The sequence below is a fragment of the Haliotis cracherodii genome, unplaced genomic scaffold (genome assembly GCF_022045235.1).
Source record: "Haliotis cracherodii isolate W230 unplaced genomic scaffold, xgHalCrac1.p SCAF_2, whole genome shotgun sequence".
Classification (NCBI taxonomy): Eukaryota; Metazoa; Mollusca; class Gastropoda; order Lepetellida; family Haliotidae; genus Haliotis; species Haliotis cracherodii.
In genome coordinates, this window is record NW_027266275.1 from 12,306,490 (window position 1) to 12,329,155 (window position 22,666).

The 22,666-nt window shown below is 39.6% G+C and overlaps 1 pseudogene; it reads left to right on the forward strand.

Moving 5' to 3' along the window:
- LOC139468953 (E3 ubiquitin-protein ligase TRIM56-like) lies at positions 1–11,922 on the forward strand (annotated as a pseudogene).
- The last annotated feature ends 10,744 nt before the right edge of the window (positions 11,923–22,666 follow it).

Here is a 22,666-nt window from a genome sequence, read left to right on the forward strand (position 1 = left end):
ATGGCTACCGCCCGGCTGGGGAAGAAAGTAAAGGATAATTTCCTGACGTGCTCCATCTGCTTCGAGACCTACATAGACCCGTGTACACTGACCTGCCACCACACTTTCTGTCAGAGATGTATCACCAAGTACATCCAAACCAGACCAGATGCTGTACATTCGAAGTCGATCCCCTGTCCCTGCTGTCGACAAGATACCAAGGTCCCCAACCCCAGCCGCCAGTGGAGGAGTGGGCGGGGCAGATCAAACCCAGCATCATTATACAGGGGCTGATTGACACCCTCGGGACCGAGGAACATGTGCCAGGTTAAGTGAAAGCAAGATGTAGATGTTCAACCAGTAGTACCATTCACATTCATATAGTCTTTTGTGTTTAATATTGGATACATTCATGAACAATGCTACTGTTAAGAACATTCAGGTTTGTCATTTATTACTTAAAACACGTTAAAAAAGTATTCAACAATTCGTATGAGAAACGTATAAGTGAGAAAAATTGTCTTCTCAGACTCTTTCCCGTTCATGAAACTTTCAGCTTCTTCTCAGAGACGATGAAGTTTTGAAACTTATTAAAAAGTCCAATCCCACTTCGTGTGTTCTTGATACAGTTCTACCACAATAATCTTGGCCAATTCATCTACCAGTATTTACAAACTTCAACACAAGTCTGGTGTCATGCGTCATGCCATCAGTTTTCAAAGTAGCTATTGTCAAGCCACTGTTAAAGAACCCTGATGAACTTAACAACTACCAACCAGTATCAAACCTATCCAAATGAATTGAACGTGCAGTTGGTGAAAGATTTCCAAGCATCTGTCTAGCAACAATCTCCATGAGCCTTACCAGTCTGCATATCGAAGCAATCACAGCACTGATACAGCTCTAATTAAGGTTCTAAATTACTTAAGAATCGCTATAGACAGCAATAACGTTGGTTTACTGGTTCTGTTCGATTTAAGTGCTGCCTTTGATACCACTGACTACGACCACGACCGCATACACTAAGGTACACTCATTCCTTAGCACCAGAAAAGTCGTCATTTATATGCTGCTGACACGCAGCTCCATGATGTCTTCAAACCCACACCATCAGATGCAAATGCTACATTGTTGCGACTCGGCGAATGCCGCAGTAACATTACGTTATGGATAATGTTTGAAAACAAGCTGAAGCTAATTGACAGTAAAACCGAGTGTCTATTTGTTGGTCCAAAGGGTCCAAGAGGGCACTGAATCATTTCAGTTCAGTGACACCACCATTCCCCTGTCAGCAGATGTACGAAATCTTGGTGCTACCCTAGATCCGGAATTGTCTCTCAACAAGCCTGTGTTTTCATTCTAAGGAACATAAGGCACATCCGCAAATTTCTTACTCAGCAGACATCTATCACACTTGTCTCTAGTTATGACAAGGTCTGACTACTTTAATAGGTTGCTGGTGGATGCAATAAGATCCCGGCTGCCAACTTACAACGAGTGCAGAACATAGCAGCCGGAATAGTTACTCACTCTCGCAAGACTAACCATATCACTCCTGTGTTATACAACTGGCTTCCAGCTGAACACAGGATAACATGCAAGATTATCTTTTATGTCTTCAGATGTCTCATGGGACAAGCTCCATCCCATCTTGCTGTTCTCCTTCATGTGCATGTCCCAGGAAGATCCCTCCGCTCAGAGAATAAGAATTTGCACTTCCTACTAAGTGTCCGGACATCACACTATGGCAAACGTTCCTTTGCATACTTAGTGGCCATTGCCCGGAACCATCTACCACAACAGTGAACTGACTACTTTCCGCTCACAACTCAAATCTTATCGCTTTAGACTTTCTGTCTCCAAATTACTTTTTATTAGCCTGCACTATGCATGGATATATCCGCCCTACAATGGACTATTATTATTACCTTTACTAACAGATGAAAATAAACAATGCAGCAAAGAGGGTTTGCGTGATCCTGGCACAGTCAGGCTGGTTAGGCTCATCATCATCTCTGGGCCCTTGCCCCCTCTACATGCAGCCCAGACAGCGAATGGGACTTCTCCCAGGAAGCGCTGCCTAGTGAAGCCCACCCAGAACTCTTCAGAGAATGTGAAGACTCCCCAACACTGCTGCCTTCTACATTACCCAGATTGTCAAAAGGGCTCTATTCCTGGTAGCAAACCTGAATACTCTCTCAATGTCAGTCAACAGATTGGGCGTTACCAAATCCAAGGCACCGAGAACAACTGGGAGTCGGAAAACTTGGTACTTGGGATGCAAGCGTGACATTTCGAAAGCGAGGTCTGCATATTTGTCTTGTTTTTGTGTCAAAAGGGACAGAAAATTCAATAATGTAAATGATTTCACTGGATTTACCAAAAAGTACAAGATCAGGTTTGTAGGCCTGGATACGTCTGAGGATGTAATCGGGCCTATTCCAAAGAATTTTGTATTTATCCTTTTCTATGACGCCCATGGGGCGTACCATGGATGGACCTGTGTGTGAAAACCGAAATAAAATGATCGAGTCGCTCCATCTTGTCGCTTAAGATACTGTGTTTGTGCCAAAGCTGGGCATTCACTGACAATGTGTTGGATAGTCTCTTTTAATTAATTACAAAATCTACATTTCACATTTACATTTTAATGCAAAATCACACATTGACGGTTTCGATTTGGAAGTGACTGGTCCTGAGCAGCCAAAAAAAAGCCTTCAGTTTTACTTCTCAGGCCAACCGACTTCATCCAAGCGAAGGACTCCTTCTTAACACAATGCACATAGACTCGATGCAGTGGTCGTTCAGATAGCCTCTCTTTAAAAAACCTGAGTCTAAGCCGATTTGATATGGCACCTCGCTTGGTTGACACTCATTTCTGTACCGTCCAGCAGTACAGAACAATCAACAAAATCCACTTTGACATTGAGAATATGTCCTACATCCTTGGCTCATTTACCAAAACTGAGAAATGCCTTGCTTTCATCATGAGTCTTGACATGCTTCACAAGGGGATTATCAGACAAAAAGATGTGTGCAAATGTGCACAAAACAATTCTATCCTGAAGAGCCCCAACGTTTATCAAACCACGCCCTTCCATTATGATTGGTAAATAAAAGCGATTGAAGGAAGAGCGGGGATGGTGGGATCTATTGTCTGACATGATTCTTCGTATGAGGGTGTCAATACCCTGAATTTCTTGTTTCGACCAATCAACAACACCAAAAGAATACCAAAGGCTTATTTGTGGCTTAGACTTTATTGCTAGCGTTCAGCCCTTAACTTCAGATTTTCATAAGTTTTCATTTGTACTCTTCCCAATGTTTGTCCTTGCTTTGGGCACTCCGAAACTGCATTCCGAAGTACGTATAGGCCTGACCTTCCACGTGATGGTCAATAACTCCTCCCCTAAGTAAACTGACTGATCCTACCACTTCTACCTTGTCACGTTTCTGATGAAGAATGTTAATATCATTAGAAAAGGACTCGACAAGTTAGAATCGTTTTTTTCTAGTGTGGATCCTCCACTGGCAATCAGTTGAAGGTCATATATGGAAAGGAGGTGAGCGAGGGTTGTTGGGGATCTGTGCTGAGGTGGTCCCGGATGATTACCTTCCTCTTTGCTGAGAAAAAAGCTTAAAGGATTAAGTGACAAGCAGAAAACCAAAGGACTAAAAGAATCGCCCTGAAATATCCCTCTTCTAATAGGAATGGGTTCCCAACTGCCCCTACGAATACATCTCAAGTTGAGTTGACCAGCAATTCATTAAAGACTTGAGTAAAACTAGTAGTCGGGGAAGTCAATACATTCCAGTGACTTTAAAATTCATTCATGAGGTACAGAATCATAAGCTTTTCTGTATTCTATCCAACACATTGTGAGATTATGGTGGTAAGTTTCAGCCTCTTCAAGGATCATTTTCTGAACACGTAACAGTTCCTTTCAACCCCAGCATCCCTTTCTGGCTCCTTTCTGCTCGATGTAAAAAATGTCATTGGAAGCCTAGTCTGATGACACAAGATCTGTGAGACACCCGGTGAATATTTTGTACTGTGTATTAGACAAATAATAGGGCGGAAGTTTTTAGGGTCAGTCAAATTTCAAATTTCTTTGGGATAAGTATTGTTCGACCTATGCAGAACCAAGGCGGAGCATCCCCTGTATTCACAAGAGAAGTAATGGTGTTAGGACAGTAAGGGAATAGTTTCCAAAACTGCTTTCGAATACAATCAGGTCCTGGCGCCGTATTAGATTTGGATTTTCTTATTAACTTTTTTAGGCAATCAGGTGTTATAAAACACAACAATGGTGACTGTTCATTATTATTTTACTCCTCTATCCATGGTTCATCTAGGTTTCAGATGCCGGGTAAAGACCAGAACTGTTTCCAAAACCTTTCACTAGAATCCATGGTGGATCTTTTCTCATCATTGCCATTGGTTGCATTTAATTGCCTGTAAAATTGTTATTCATTAGATTTGGACAATTTGTTTTGTTTTATGAAAATATTTTTCTTGTCCCACTTTCTGTTTCTTTCTGTCCAAACCTTAACTTCGTTTTAAGAGAATCAAGAATTTGATTAAGAATCTTCTCTTTTGTTGTCTTGTATTTTGTTTTTAAAGTTTTCCAAATTGAGTTTTTTCGTTTTGACATTTATTGCCCTGATGAACGTAATTTTAAGCAAAGTTCTATCCAGGATATGTCTTTCTTTGTTTCATTAAGTTTTATTTTGGAACCGGTTTTTCTTTGAATGATTTTGTTTTTTGCACTTTTGTGGTTCATTGTTTTTGGAAACTGTATGGCGTTCCTCCAGTGTTCGAGCAGCAGCATACACCCAACAGTTAATGTCATGCACAGAACAGTCCGCATTAACAGTGACAGAAATAATGTTATTTAATTTATCAAGTTGATTTTGTGGACATAATTGTTTAATTGGCCTCCATTTCTCAATCGGTAAATCACAGATTTGATTATAAAATGACGTAAACACAATATATTAGGCATGCTCAGAAAGATCATTAGTTGGTTGGTTGGTTTGTTGTTTAACGCCGCACTCAGTAATATTCCAGCTATATGTCTGTAAATAATCGAGTCTGGACCAGACAATCCAGTGATTGAGATCATGAGCATCGATCCACGCAATTGGGATCGATGACATGCTTCAACCAAATCAGCGAGCCTGACCACCCGATTCCGTTAGTCGCCAAGCATTGTCGCCATTTACGGCAAGCATGAGTTGCTGAAGAGAAAGATCATGGGCAGAAGAGGGGTCGGAATCGAAAGAAAACTCAAAATCTTCGAGGCCACAATCAGGAATTTCATTTTGTGAGCCCAAGTGTTGGTCATCAGTGACAACTGCATCAGGTAATTTAGGGAGAATAATGCGAACGCTCATCTGCAATTTCGGGTCTGCTACTGTTGTACCTGAGGGTTTATGCAAAGGCGCCTGACGATTGTTGGCAGTTAGCTCACCAGGCTGACGGCGCGTGTATAAAGCTGGTCACGGATGTTTTTTCTGTAAATCTTCATACATTGGCATGGCTTTGTCTTAATGCTGCTTCATAATTTGCCATTTACTCGTGGAATTCTGGCCACCATGTTGCTTGCGCGCATTCTAGAATTGTGGACTTCAGTTGTTGCGTCCAAGATATTCTTGGACGGGTTCTGTGCCTCCCCCTGAAGCACGTCCCACCTCCAGCTCGGTTGGTTGGTATACCGGAGGAAGGCTGACTGGGCTGCGGAGTTAAAAGATCAATTTTTCCTTGGCTTTCTATAACCCGGTTTTGAACCTGTTTGGGGGAGTTAGCCCTACCTGAGTGATGTACGTTAAGTTCAGGGGAATAGATCCTCCCTATCTAGACCCACCACGGAGATGTGAACATCATCAGGCCATTATTATTATTATTATTATTATTATTATAAACAACCGAGAAGTAACAATTCTAGTGTTAGATTAGAAATTGTCGACCAGACATTCCAGTGACATGCGTTTGCTGATTTTTGCTAAAAGCACTATGTTAACGCGTACAATACAGATGTTCTGCTGATTACACGTGAAGATAAACACTTAAGAAATATGTTGAAAACATGTGAATGAAATTAACAAGTAATCATTACGTGATTTATTTTGATTGATCGCTTGTGTTTATGGAACAAATATCACATTCACGAGAAATTGAAATATGAAATCCAGTTTGATTGTTTATTTTTAAAGTTTTAATGCCCTTAAAATAGAGTCTGCATACAAACTTAGCAATTCAATTTTGTGATGTTTTAGCAAGAATATGTTTGTAATTCTGTTTAATTCCGCTACAACCGATTCATAAGAAATTATAGCTGGAAATTGTTGATCAAGTTCAAATGGATATTTTGTTAAATTGATTAACCTTAAAACGAAGCCTGATTGCAAACTTAGCGTTTCCATATTATGTTGTTTCAGACAAAAATAACTTTGTACTTCTGTTCACAGAGACGTCAAGCACATGCTGCACGATATGTCAGCAGATAGGGGTGACAACTACAGGTGCCATGTGGTGTCCTGAGTGTGAAGTGTACCTCTGTGACAGATGTGTGAAGACACACCGGGTGAGCCCTACGTCACAGAACCATGACCTGTGTGACCTGTCATCTAGGTCAAAGGGCAGACGGAGGGTCAAATGTACAGAGCACAAGAGTAACAATGTAGAGTTCTACTGTAAAGACTGTCAGAAGCCTGCTTGTCAGACATGTTGTATCATCTACCACAGAGCTTGTAAAACTGTCGTCACCATTGAGTCTATGAAGCCAGAGATGAAGACAGTACTGCTGGAGAAGAGATTTGTCATGGGGAAGAGACTGAAGGTGAGGTCGAAGAAGGTAGAGATGACAAACGAGAAACTACAAAATAGTTTCAGAATCACTGACTCAGTTGGTCAGAATATTAAATCAATCTGTCAAACAGCTATAAACAAGATTAAACAGAAAGAAACACAACTCTTGGATGAACTGAATCACATTACACAGACATACGCCGGCCAACTCCGCTGTGGTGTGAAGCTTGATGAGATTGAGATGCAGATGTGCAGACAACATTGTGAGTTCATTGACCAGGCCTTTGTATCGAACTGTGAGATGGGCCTGTATGACGCGTATCTTGCCTGGGAGTCGGGAGCTATAGAGCTGGGGGATGTCATGGACACAGACACAGCAGACACACGGAGAATAGATGACATCAGGTTTACATCAAACGCTGAGCATGTCCAGCCCATCCTAGATGACCTACAGCTGGGGAAGATTGACGTCACATACCAGGATGAGGGCACATGTCTGTCGTCTCCAGTGCTGGTTGACCAGATAGATGTGAGGATGGCGGATGATAAGAAGCAGCATTCTCTACGTGACGTCACAGTCTGGGAAAGATTCACGTCACATATCAGGATCAGAAGAAATGTCTGCTGTCGCCTGTTCTAGTTGGAATTACAGACGGGAGGATGGGGGGTGATGAGAATGAGCCTGATCTACGCGACGTCACAGTCCTGGTTGTAGACGGTATATAGACTGTTGTGGTTACCGACATGAAGAATGAGTGTGTAAAATCTTTCTACACAACAACCAGCGATGTCAAAGTAAACTTCCCCTGGGTGACCTTCCATGTGGTGTAACACAGTTGAAGGACAAACAGGTGATGGTGGCTGTCCCTGGATTCCGTCAGATTGTAACAGTGACCCCTGACCTGGCCCTGCTCTCGACCTTCACAACAAATAAGGTGTATTACAGTCTCGCTGTTCTGAATCCTTCCTGTCTAGCAGCAGGTGGATACGGCGTTGTTGATATCCTGGACATGACGGGGCATGTGCTGAGGACACTCACTAAACGCAACAAGACCCTGTTTACCTTCCCCTACTACATGTGTGTCAACAGCAAGGGCAACATACTCGTGTCTGACGAGAGGAAGAAGTCTGTGACATGTCTAACTACAGAAGGTGATGTTGTGTTCAAATACGCACCTACCGCAGACAGAGCGCTCAGCTTGCCTCGTGGCATCGCAACTACCAGCAAAGGAGACATTCTGCTTGTAGACAGGAGCACCAATGAAATGATTCAGCTGACAGAGTCGGGGGAGTTAGTTGGAGATGTTCTCAAGTCAAAAGACGTGTGTGATGTATTCTGTGATAAATACGGATTCTTCTTTCTGTGTACAAAAACGGATGTGAGAGAGTATATGTTAGTCTGATAGAAAAAACAAAACAATCATGGATTGTGCATGAGGTTATTCTGAAAAGGTTATAAGTAAATTTATGTAAAGAGAATAGATCGAGTAAAAGAGTAGAATACATAATAATAACAGTCTTGGGTATCGCTTTTTCAGTCAAGCAGACATACGATATTCAAATAGGTTACTGCCTGCAATGAATAATCCATGTGATCACAAGGTGAAAGACACCAGTAGTGACAGTTGTTATAGAGATACTTGTGGTGACATCGGCCACAGAAGGTTAACTTGGTCTAACCGTAATGCTATAATTGATACTACCTGAAGTATAAACGTCCTGGGCACAAATTCAGCGAAAAAAAAGGCCCCAAGAAAAAACATACTACACTGCTCAAGGCATGCATGGGACGCTGGCAACACTTACACACACACGCACGCACGCACGCACGCACGCACGCACGCACGCACGCACGCACGGACGCACACGTGGACAAAAGTATTGGTGATAAGGAATTTAAAGGGTTCTAAATCGATTACTTTTAATATTTTGAAATATAAAATACACACGATAACCGTGTATCTGCATTGATTCAACATTCTAGACTAGATAATATCCATTTTATTCATTTGTTCTGTAAAAAGGTCCGCCGTTTGCACCTTAAACACACATCATGGTTGGACAAACAAACTAGAAATCTATTGAGGCTGTGATTCTTGTCTTCAACTTTTTGTGCATTTCATGGGTATTCGGTAATGCCAAACGTCATTGAAACTCTATCTGTACTTATTGTCATCTAGAATAGTATGGTAAGCATTGGGTATCAAGCCCTTCATGCATTTTCTTTATGCGTATTTTAAATCTTTTATGTCTTTTTTTTGACGGATATACGCAGGAGGAAAGAAACTCTGCATATAGCTTTGTATTGGCTCCTCACTGTACAACCCCTACCGAGCTAGTACAGCAGACAATACAGTGCATCACCAAAGAAACCCCCAAAATCCCCTTCAACAATCTCCACCCTTTGTCATCAGCCTTTTGGAATTGCCAGCCATACAATTCAGAGACTCTAAAAGAAGCGGGCCAACATTGACGCCATCAAAGCCAAAGGAAAACCGCCAAACAGCCAACAGCAAGAACCATCAGGAGGTGTGTACCACATTCCGTGTAATTGTGGACATGCCTACATTGGCAAAACGTCAAGGCCCCTGAAAATCCGAATTAAAGAATTTCAGAGCTCAGTGTCCAAAGTTGATTCTAAATCACCTTTATTAGACCATGTCCGTGAAGACCCCTGTCACAGCATCCAGTGAGACCAAATCAAAACCCTTACAATCAACCTCAAAGACTTCAAGATTTGAAGGGGCGGTCGGGTAGCCTAGTGGTTAAAGCGTTCGCTCGTCACGCCGAAAACCCGGGTTCGATTCCCGACATGGGTACAATGTGTGAACCCCATTTCTGGTGTCCCCCGCCGTGATATTGCTGGAATATTGCTAAAAGCGGCGTAAAACCATACTCACTCACTCACTCACTCAAGATTTGAAAATTCCAAGAAGCAATCCTCATCAACAGACTCCAACTTGTAATGAACTGTGATCGAGGCTGTTACAAACCTTTTGCCTACGTAACTCATTAAAATATTCAATCAGTCGTAATCCCCTTGTATATGTAACTGGTTTCAGCCCCTTGTTTATGTTACTGACATTTTTACCCGCTTGTGTACATAACAGGCTTCTCCACGCGACTGAAACCACACGTTAACGTTTCGATCTGTGAACCTATTTTAACATATCCTATGCAATATATAACTCTGTTCTCGTGTCAACCAACATTAGAGTTTTGTAAATCTAACATGTAGATGAATGAGTGAGTTAGTAATTAACAAGTGCAAAAGTGAGCGTGGCTCACTAATACCCCCGACCCACCTAGTACTAGTGTGTCAGTAGTCACAAATTAAATAGCTAGGATGGGGTTCGGCAGGGTTCCCCCTAGACTCCAATATCTGAGAGTCACCTTGACTCAGCCTATGATTTTTGGGGAGTCAAAAATATTTTTTGAGAGTCAAATGTTTTATTGTATGATTAATGAAATTTAAAGTGTTCACTGTTAATGTTACAAGTATCTTTTAAATATTATATGTCTTTAGTTTAAGTTAACAAGTGCTAATTAATGTTCTCAGCTGATTGTACTACAGAGAAATAAAGGAAAAATGAATGAAAAACAAAGTTTGTTTGTTTTATTTTTTCACAATCTTTAATTACTTCACAGCTGATGAAACAATTTACAGTGACACTAATACAGGATGAATAAATAACATCAATCTCAACTGTGAGACATAATTCTTAATCATGGATGGATATTAAAATACATTTCATGTCAGATTATAATTTAATACTACTAACTCATTTACATCTTTTATCTAGTTATCTTGTATTATCTATCAACAGTGAAGTTGAACTGAAGAATTGTGAACACTCGTAATATCTTCTGGTTGAATGCAGTTTATTAGCAACACCAAACACGCCCAAAGCTTAACATTTCGTATATACCATATTTATTCGTGTATAATAAACACTCGTGTATAATATGCACCGCTAATTTTGGGCAATTAAATCCTGAAAAAAATATCTCTTGTTTATAATACGCAGAGACTTTCTTCAGTCTCATTTCAGGCTGTCATGATCTGTCATCGGAAATAGCATCCGGAAAACAAATCCGAATTGAATTACCCAAGTTAATCCTGGTAATAAAAACGTGTTCTCTGTATATCTGACCTTATGTTTGTCATCTATTTTATTAATTTTATTTAAAATTTCATTCAATAATGTTTACCTAAATTTCGGCAAAAACATGTGTCCCTCCGATACTTACAACTTCCGTTTACCCCGTTCCATAGGTTCTGCTTAACCACATACTGTGACCGCGCAAAATCACATTATTCATCGCAAAAATGATAATATTTTCTTTTGTTTCATTTTTTACGAGTCTACACATCGAGATAAACATATGTCATGGTTAACCTTTAGTGAGAAAATTTTAAGGGTTTGAAAAATTCATAAAAAAATGGAAAATTAATAAACACATTTTTTTTCTTTTGACTGCACCCCTTCATATGACACAGATTATATGCACTAAGTTTGAGATGAATCCCCTGAATAATTTAAGAGAAATCGCGCGGACAAAGTTTTTGGACGGACGGACGGACGGACGGACGGACGGACGGACGGAATCTTGGTATAACTATATATCCCCGACATTTCACAACACGCAGGCGGTACTTCAGTCTCGCTGTTCTGAGTCCTTCTTCTCTAGCAGCAGGTGGTAAGAACTGTGTTGATATCCTTGACATGGCGGGACACGTGCTGAGGTCAGTCACTACACACAACAAGGAGAAACTGTTTCCCTCCCCCTTCTACATGTGTGTCAACAACCAGGGCAACATACTCGTATCTGACTCGTGGAATAAGTCTGTGACATGTCTGACGTCAGAGGGGGAAGTTGTGTGGAGATACGCCCCTACCGGAGACAGAGCACTCAGCTACCCTTATGGTATCTCAACTACAGGCACAGGAGGCATCCTGCTTGTAGACATGATCACCAACAAGGTGATGCAACTGACAGAGACTGGGGAGTATGTCAGGGATGTCCTAATTTCAAAAGACATATGTGATATATCCTCTGATAAATACGGATTCCTCTTTCTGTGTACAAACACAGAAGTGGAAGAGTATATGTTAGTCTGATAGAAAACAAAAACTTAAGGTTTAGTCTAGAACTGTGGCTTCAATGTTTGTCATTGACTGCATGTGACCTGATGTGCACGACCTGCGGGATTACCCTGGAAACATTTATATGAAAATGGTGAATGAGTGAGCAGTTATATTTTTACGACGATTTCGGCAATACCATAGCCATAAAACGGACGTTACATGTTCCCTGGTCCCAGTGTAGAAAAAACATCGACAGGGGCTATTTTGTGGGACAGTTTTTAATTCGATCATCATCAACATCAATTTGTTGAAATCTAAAATATACGTGGATTCAACATTCACTTCCAGATAAGATCCAATCTCTTTGTTCCATGATGAAATCTGCCGTTTGAACTGAAACACACACCATAATTGTGACAAGAAATGTACGAAGACCTTTTTGTTTATCTGAAATTTAATAGGTGATGACAAACAGCATTGTAACTTTTCCACACAATGCAGAAATATTCTGATCTGGAATGTTAATACTTGGTACGCGTTAAGTGCGTCAATCCTTATGCGAATTATTAATTATGCAATGGACTAAATTCCCCATGTCAAGAAATATATCTTTGCTGTATTTTCTTATTTAGAAGACTGTACTGAATGTGCTGCCTAATGTTTCTTCATCTTATTCAGTATTAAACTCATGAAGTTTGTTTGTTTGTTGTTTCACGCCGCACTCAACAGTATTCCATCTATATGAGGGCGGTCTGTAAATAATTGAGTCTGGACCAGACAACCAAGTGATTGATATCATGAGAATCGATCTACGGGATACGATGACATGAATCAACCATGTCAGTGAACCTGACCACCCGTTAGTCCCCTCTTACAAGCATAGTCACCTTTTACGGCAAGCATTGGTTGCTTAAGAAGTATATATATTGTACCCTGGATCTTCACGGATGAACCTTATGACGTCAAAGTATTAATTTTAGTGAGTGTGGGGAACTTTATCACATATCCCATACAACAGACAACTAAATTGTTGTGTCAACCAAAGCTAGCTCTTTTTCCGATTTTAACTTTTTAATTTTTCCCACTCCCTCTGAAAAATTCAAAATATAATTATTGAATAAGGAGACAAGTGTACATGTGAGGTTGTATTACTCTCATGGATTATATATGTATACAACCTTGTCAAAAGTATCGGGGCACCAAGATTTTTGATTGTCAGAAAAGAGATGGGTAAGGAGAAGCTTGAAAGTGAAACAAAAGCAACTTAATTGGGGATACATTTAGGCAGTACGTATGGTACCTGTCAGGACTAAGATGGACAGATCAACACAAACGTGTGTCAGTAACGTTGTTCCAATAAATTATCAAGAGCATAAGTGAATGCTTAAAATCGACGCCTGATCTTCAACTGAGGGATGTCTTGCCATTCCTGATGCAATACCTGGGTCAAGTCTTGGAGATTCTGTAACCCTAGGTCCAAACTGATCCCCTGGATACTCAATTCGATTCAGGTCTGGACTTCGAAAAGACCTTGGTGGAGTCTTAATGGCGTTGTCCTGGAGATGGTCAGTTACTGCGTGTGATCGGTGGGGTCTGATATCTTCATTTAATGTCCCCTGAACTGAACTGAACTGTGACCAAATCAAGTTTACGATCAAAGGAATAGCAGCCTCATACAGCCCCTATACAACACCCGATGATAAGATCTTCCCCTTTGCCTCTAGACACGAGCCCTACCATCAGTGTGGTGCAACAACCCGACTCTTGTCAGACCAACGAATCCTCCTCCATGACAACAAGTTCCAGTATGCTCGAGCCTGACAGCCGGCTAAACGCTTCCTCGTGTGTTGAAGTTGTCGTGTTATTGGTCTTCTGCAAGTTAGTCCTGCTGCATTTACTAGACGCTTGACTGGTATGCCAGTGATGACGAAGAACAGTTCAAGTTGAACTTTCAGCCGTTTAGCCTGGCGGACAAGGACCCTAATCTCTCTGGCATGTCCTCCCTCACATGTCCAGTAAATGTGAGCTTTCTAATGAGTCAACTGATTAAAGTATGATTATTTTTCAACACGGTGGCAATAGCCCGACATGACATGCCCATTTGGTGCAAGCAGAGATCATATGGTCATACACATTAATAACAGTAAAGACCTTTCTGTCCTCAACCATGAATTTCTATTGAGAGACCTGGCCGCCGTCATATAGCTGGAATATTGCTCAGTGCAGCGATAAGCAACAAAAAAAACAAATTCTATAGCATAGCCCCACTCCCTCAGTTAAGGGGCTACCATTCCACAGACAGATAATGTGACAACACAGTGTACCATATGAAGATCTCTACATGGGAAATGAACTCGCAATAACACCTCAAATGTGCTGGTGCGAAACTTTTTACAAGGTGGAAATATTTTCTGCTATGTAAAAGGAGTAATCTTTTGGACAGTGTCGCAAATCGGGAATATTCAATTCAAATATGTCAAGCCCAACCTCAGAAACACATTTTAAGTCGTGAGAATAACTCCCTTTGTCCGCCTCAGGCAAACAATGTGTAAAAGAAATATCGAAAACAACACAGCCTAAATATTGTGAACTGCGTTTATGGCGTTGGTTGCTAATTATTTTTCACTTGCCATTAAAAGTCCAAAACCTCGCTTTTCGTCCTTCAAACTACAGTAGAATTATCATTTACCCCGTGCAATAATATACATGTTTATCTAATATCATACTATATCGCATAGGATATATATCAACTAAAAAAGCGTTAAAACTATCCCTCAACAAGGTGTATATTAGATTGTTGTCTATATAGTGATGATAAAGCATGCTGTAAGGGCATAAACTCTGTCAAAAATACATGTAGCAATGGGGGTAACTATCCACAAAAATATTGATGGCGCCTTTTTTCGAACTTGGTCTTGATATGTATCTCTTTGATAAGCTTGCAAAGTCTCATCCATCTAAGACACTATCCACGTTCTTATGGTATAATTAAATCAATAGACAAATTAATAATACAGCAGAAATAATATTTTATCTGAGCCCTAAGGGAAAACCTTTCCCGGGTGTATAAAAGACGAATGTAAACACTGCAATACAAACTGTGGCAATAGGAAGATGCACCATTCTAAATAGGAGGCGAAGTTGAAGAGATGTGATGACACTGAACCGTCGGAACTGTAAGGATAATGTACGGATACTGTAAAACTAAAAAATGGGTTATATACGTATAATGCACGGATAATGTACGGATACTGTAAGGATAATGCACGGATACTGTATGAATAAAAAACTTATAATATACGTATAATGCATGGATAATGTACGGATACTGTAAGGATAATGCACTGATACTGTATGAATAAAAAACTTATAATATACGTATAATGCATGGATAATGTACGGATACTGTAAGGATAATGCAAGGATACTGTATGAATAAAAAACTGATAATATACGTTTAATGCACGGATAATGCACGGATACTGTAAGGATAATGCACGGATACTGTAAGGATAATGCACTGATACTGTATGAATAAAAAACTTATAATATACGTTTAATGCACGGATAATGCACGGATACTGTAAGGATAATGCACGGATACTGTAAGGATAATGCACTGATACTGTATGAATAAAAAACAGATAATATACGTTTAATGCACGGATAATGCACGGATACTGTAAGGATAATGCACGGATACTGTATGAATAAAAAACAGATAATATACGGATAATGCACGGATACTGTGTGAATTAAAAACAGATAATATACGTATAATGCATGGATAATGTACGGATACTGTAAGGATAATGCACGGATACTGTATAACTAAAAAATGGGTAATATACGTAAAATGCACGGATAATGTACGAATACTTAAGGATAATGCACGGATACTGTATGAATAAAAACAGATAATATACGGATAATGCACGCATACTGTGTGAAAAAAAAACTGATAATAAACGTATAATGCATGGATACTGTAAGGATAATGCACGGATACTGTGTGAATTAAAAACAGATAATATATGTATAATGCATGGATAATGTACAGATACTGTAAGCAAGTAATCGGTGCACACAGAACTATATTGAAATGTGCTGATCTCTCACGGTGTTATAAGAATCATCCAAGAATCGATCCAGGAACCAACGTTGTCATCAGTTTTGACCGCTTTTGAATCACCACTTGTATAGATTTCACAGTTGCCTCCCTTGTACGTCCTTTGTAAGGGACAGGTTGGCAGAGATTTGGTTATTTCAAGGCATCCAGCTGGACGTACAATTAAATCTCAATACAGTGCACATGAGGAGCTAAAATATATTCAGACCACCGATTGTGTCAGCTTACATAAGGTAATATTGTTTTAATTTGAAGTTTACATGATATACGGCTTTTCCTTTGGACAAGAGGTCGGTCACATGAACGCGAAATTGACGTTCATAAGTGTAGGAACGACACATTTTGATGTTCATAAGTGTATGAACGACACAATTTGACGTTCATACGTTTTCACGAGACCGGGTTCTTGAATTGACGTAAACACTGATGGACTACTTCCACATTCCTGGGGAAACCCCTGGGAATTCCTTAGCATGAAAACATACCATTCTTTCTGATCATCAAGAACCTTTACTCTTGGTCTCAGTGTTTTAGTATACGTTGAGAAATGTCAGAGAGCGTGACTGCATGATTGTTCACGAATATCCTCGCTGCTGCCTATCCTAATGAACAAAAGAAGAAATGCACATCTAAACTATCGTAGTATCGACTCGATCCGTGTCTAGGCTGACATTGACCGTCTCCAGCAATCTATGAATTTACCTTAGTGTCTGTTTGGCGCTTCTTTATACACCTTTCAATAATCGGCCAGTTGATCAATGATGACTAACACATGTAACCACCACAGGTTCATTAACAACTTCGGAAATCTCTCCTGTCACGCGTTTATCGTGTCGGTCATTTTGACGTCTTGTACTTGATGTAAATGTATTACGACGCGCTGTCATTGTTACTGACTTACTGAGGTAGTTCTTTACATACCTTTCTCATTCTAATGAGGATATGATTTGAATATATGTGCTGCGTAAGATGTTTCTGAAGAGCAAGTTGTGCATCCATACGTCACCTCTCTTTTTGAGAAACTATTTTACTCCACGATGTAGCTGGTTGTTGTATGGCTGTCAGTGTAAACATGAAATCACACGTACTAAATAAAAATTAAATTGTGTTTAGATCTTGGCCTACATCCTTTGGGGTAAGAAATTGTGATAAAATTTTTTATAAGAATTGACTTTCACTTTGCGTGAGTTCATTGGAGTATGAGCCTTCACAGAGTGAGGGCCAAACATTGTATGAAAGTCGCAACCTCCGACGTTCATACAGTTTGGTCTCACTCTCTGAAGGTTCATACTCCAATGAACTCACACAAAGTGAAGGTCAATTCTTAAATGTAAAATATGTTTATTATTGTGATGATTTTTATGTACGGGCGTATATCTGACATTCTGGTGAACAACGTTATTTGTGGCTGTGAAAAACTGGCACAATTAAGATAGATATCAGATTTAGTCTCGAATACTAACGTTCAGTTACCTCCCTTGTATTGTGAAAAGAGTGGGGCGGTGTAAAGGAATACGGTGTATGTATTAACATACTTTATTCATATATACTAAGTGCTGGTACTTTTTAAAACTTGAATACGAAACACGTGCGCATTTCAAATAATGACGATAAAGTCACACCTGCGACAGTTTAATTTGGCATTAATTAAGCCTGACCTCACATTCTCACATTGAGTACATGTGCACTACTGACGAGGGATAACTAAAACGATGTATCGATATTAGAAAGTTCAAGCCCAACTCGTATGTTCTTGGTATAGTTCTACCACAGTGATCTTGGCCAATTTGATTTTTACAAACATCATCAATACAATTCCTGGATCTGGCGTCATGCCATCAGTCTGTAAAGCGGCAATTGTAAAGCCACTGTTAAAGAAATCCAACTTGGATCCTGATGAACTTAACAACTACCAACCAGTATCAAACCTATCTTTTATTTCTAAATTAATTGAACGTGTAGTTGGTGAAAGGTTGTCAAAGCAACTCTCTAGCAACAATCTCTATGAGCCTTACCAGTATGCGGTTCGGCCTGATTATGGTTTTAGGCTCGTCAGCACCATAACGGTGCTTGTGGGTTTCACCGAGGTGGTAAACGTCTGAGACCTGCGTTACTTCAGGCTTTCCTCCGACATTAAGCTGACACCCCGCAATATAACTGGAATACTGTTAAAAGCGGCATTAAACCCAACTCACTCACTCACTCACTTACCTTTTGAAAAACGATTTCTCGCCTTAAATTATTGAGGTTAATGTTTCGATCTGTGAACCTATTTTAACATATCCCATACAACATATAACTATGTTCTAGTGTCAACCAACGTTAGATTTTTGTACGTCGACCATGTACATGAATGAGTGAATTAGTAATTTATGATTTAATGCTGTCTTGAACAGTTTTCAGTTATACCATGGCGTAGTATAAAGATGAAAAAGCCACGCAATAACATGGACGGCCAATGAGGTTTGGTGCCAGTGTGTTTTTAACAATACCCAATTCCAGTCCTTCAGCGGCAGGTGATTAATAAGACTGGGAGGTAGAAATGATTTTTGTTATATAATTCAGTTCGGCAATTAGGCTCATTCTGTTCATTATTGTTCCATATGTGTTTGATAATGTGGACGATCTAATTTGTTACAGGTGCCATATCACAGAAATACTTTGGCATTGTGCCACTTTTCATTTTATGAGATTTGCATAATTTGAGAAAGTGCCGTCTCTCTGCCAAAGAAAGGCCGGTTTCGTTATAATTTTAAATGACTTGTGCCCCTCAAAGCACCACATGTGGTCCTTAGTGCATCAGGGGCGGTCGGTTAGCTTAGTGGTTACAGCGTTCGCTCGTCACGCCGAAGACCCGGGTTCGATTCCCGACATGGGTACAATGTGTGAAGCCCATTTCTGGTGTCCCCCGATGCTGGAATATTGCTAAAAGCGGCGTAAAACCATACTCACTCTTGACCCTTGGTACAATTATTTCATTTATGGTCACAGTAATCAAACCAGGGTAAAATGGATGAACAGCAGATCGTATGTAGACTGCGTCTGTTCATTGGTATTTCAGACTACGAAAGTTAGCCATGGGTTTATAAAGTTAGCCATGGGTGTGTTTGGCTATAAATATTTCCTCATTTTTAAATTATTCTTGAAATAAATCAGGTATAACGGTGACGTTCCGTTTTCTTGAAAATTTAATTGCTTCTGTTTTATCTGGATTATTTTTTTCCTTTTCATTTTAGTCCATTGAGATATGCGTTCCAACTCATGATTCATTAAAATACTTGTTGATATTGGATCATCAACAATGTCATATAGCGATTTATCATCAACAAACAATTATATATTACACTGGATATCACAGACAATATCATTGGTGAATACTTAAAATAATAAGGGTCCTAAGAGTGTACCTCGAGGGATACAGGCAAGTACAGATTTAACATTCGTTTGATGTCCATTAATAACTGTATATTGCTTTCCACCACACAAGTTACTTAGGAACCATTTTAAAAGAATCCCTTTTATCCCACACTTGCTTAATTTATGTGACAAACATTTCGGGTCAATATGACGAATTCTATTACTGTCATGGTATATATAGATTCCTGAACACTAATGTATTTATCAGCCGACAGGCTTCTCCACGCGACTGAAACCACATCCCAATCTTTCCAAGTGTATAAACTTTACCTCATTTGCTTCATAACGGTGTTAGAACCTACACCAAAACGTCGCTCCAAAATGTAATACAGAAGTTGTTTGTCTAAATGTCTTATCCTTACTTTGTTTTGCATTTTGTCAGCTCACAACATCGACACAGAAACCGTTTTACTACGCACTTACCCTTTTAAAAAACGATTTCTAACATTAAATTGAGGTTAACGTTTCGATCTGTGAACCTATTTTAACATATCCAATGCAACAATCCAATCGAGTTTTGTCGAGCATGTAGATGAATGAGTGAGTTAGTAATTAATTAAAATATGATTTAATGCTGCGTTGAACTGTTTTCAGTTATACCATGGCGTGGTCTAAAGATGAAAAAGACAAGCAATAACATGGACGGCCAATGAGGTTGTGTGTCAATGCGTTTTTAACAATATGTAATTCAACTCCTACAGTGAAAGGTGACTGATAAACAGACAAAGCCTATATAAATATACTACAGTATCTCCCCATTTAAGTTCGAACAAGGATCAGTAGTATATATGTTATACAGCAGTATGAAGTTGAAATTATTTCACATTAAGTATATCAGATGTAAACAGTTATTGGTGAAAAATATTTGCGTGCATTTTTATAGAAATCTTTAACTCATTGTGAAGAATCAAACAAGTATATATTACATTGTATATCACAGACAACTTCATTGGTGAATACTTAAGGGTCCTAACAGTGAACCTTGAGTGACACAGGCAAGTACAGGTTTAACATTCGATTGATGTCCATTAATAACATATATTGCTTTCTACCAGATAAGTAACTTTGGAACCATTTTAAAAGAACCTCTTTTATTCCACACTTGCTTAATTTCTATCACAAACCTTTGTGCCAAACACGATCGAATGCTTTACTTATGTCACAGAATATTGCCATAACTTCCTGTCCATCGTCTAAGGCCTTGCCTATGAAATCATAAAGATGAGTCAGTTATTGTCAATGTGACGAACTCTGTTACTGTCATGGTATCAATAGATTCTGCCAATTCCTGAACACCAATGTATTTATCATCCGAGAGTTATCGCTTGGACAGGATCGCAAATCTTGGATACCAATCTGAGATATTGTCAGTCCAGACTAAGAACCATCTTTCAAGTGGTGAGAATTATTCTCCTTTACAGTAATTATGAAGTATGGGACTTGCAGGTAATTATCTATTGTTCAAAGTCTGTTTCCATGTTTTGCTTTACTTGAAATGTGTTTTATACACTAATCAATTTTTGAAAAAAAATATAAAGACTTAGTATATATTTAAGGAGGCCAACATTTTCTGTGTGTGTGTTTGTGTGGGTGTTTGTGGGTGTGTCTGTGTGAATACTCTGACGAAACCATATCACAACAGGGAACAGTACATCGCCACATGTTAATCAAAGCACATGATTTACCAGTCACAAGTCCAAAGTGCTACAGTAAAGCTATGTCAACAACATCAAAGCTATCGGACTGTTACAGAAGAGACAGGTGTTTTTCATGTCAACCGTCGGGGCAATCTTCTTTAAAACAATTATGTATGTTGTTTATGTGCCAATTTGAAATGTTTGATACCGGCAGTGATTGATAAAACATGTTATTGTCGATATTTTCATGCTTGGCGTGGAAACACTTTTAAGAACTGACTTTCACTTGTATGAGTTCATTGGAGTATGAACTTTCATATAGAGTGAGGGCCAAACTGTATGAACGTCGGAGCTTGCGATCATTGAAAGGTGATTAAAGATGTGTTAATTGGACAGTAAGGTAAATTCATAGATTACGGTTGACTCACTTTCATCCCAGACACGGATCGAGTCGATACTTCGATAGTCTGGTTGTGCATTTCTTCGTTTTGTTCACAATAGGTTCGGTCGTAGCGAGGATAATCTTAAACGATCATGCAATCAAACTCTATGACATTTCTCAATGTACACTGAAATGCTGAGATCAAGATTAAAGGGTCTAAATGTAAAGAAAGAACGCTTCTGTATGTATTCGTGCCAGGGAATTCCCTGGGATTTCCCAAGGAATGTGAAATTAGTCCGTTAATGTTTATGTCATTTCAAGAACATGGTCTCGTGAAAAACGTATGAACGTCAAACTGCGTCGCTCATACACTTATGAACGACAATTTCGCAGTCATGTGACCGACCTCTCGTCCAATGGAAAAGCTGTATATCGTGTAAACTTCAAATTAAAAAATTATCAATTTTTAACATTCCATGTTATTACAGAGAATATAAATATTTAAACAACATCTGTGTGGATGGCTTGTTCTCCCCTGGGTGTTGGAGGCGTAGTTAAGACGGCCTTGGCGATGGGCCAATGATGTCTGCTGCTGAGTAATGAAACGCAGAACACTTGCTCTATTTGTCCTCCATTGAAATCTTTTCCAGCATCTGTTTCTCAGTGACTACATACATTCACATCACTGCACATTCTTAGTACAAGCTACCAGGGATCCTGACAGCACCATAACATGAACATCACTTAGTCACCACATAGAATGGAAACTGTACCTTTACCGTACATCACGAAAATGTCAAATACCTCTAGCGCCGCTGAAGAGAGACATATATCTTCGAAAAAGCATGGATTCTGTCATTTACCCATAGTTCTATAAGGCACATGAAAACAAAGTCATTATCAACTATCACAGTTCTATGTCTTGTCAGAATACCCAAGATACTCCTTAGCATGCGTTCAATGATCGCACTCTTATTTGATACTGGAGACTGTAGACGACACACTGAACCGTTAATGCTGAGGTGAGGTGAGGTGAAATTGGGTTTAATGTCGCGTCCAAGATTATGGCACTTATATAGCGACGTGCATGCACGTGTGCGTGTGTTTGGCTGCTTGTACTTGTCCGGTCTAATGCCGATTTATAGTGCTAGATCACTGAGATACCATGCCGCAGTTTGACATGAATACCCCAAAGTATACTGAGTCCGAGCCGACCAGTCC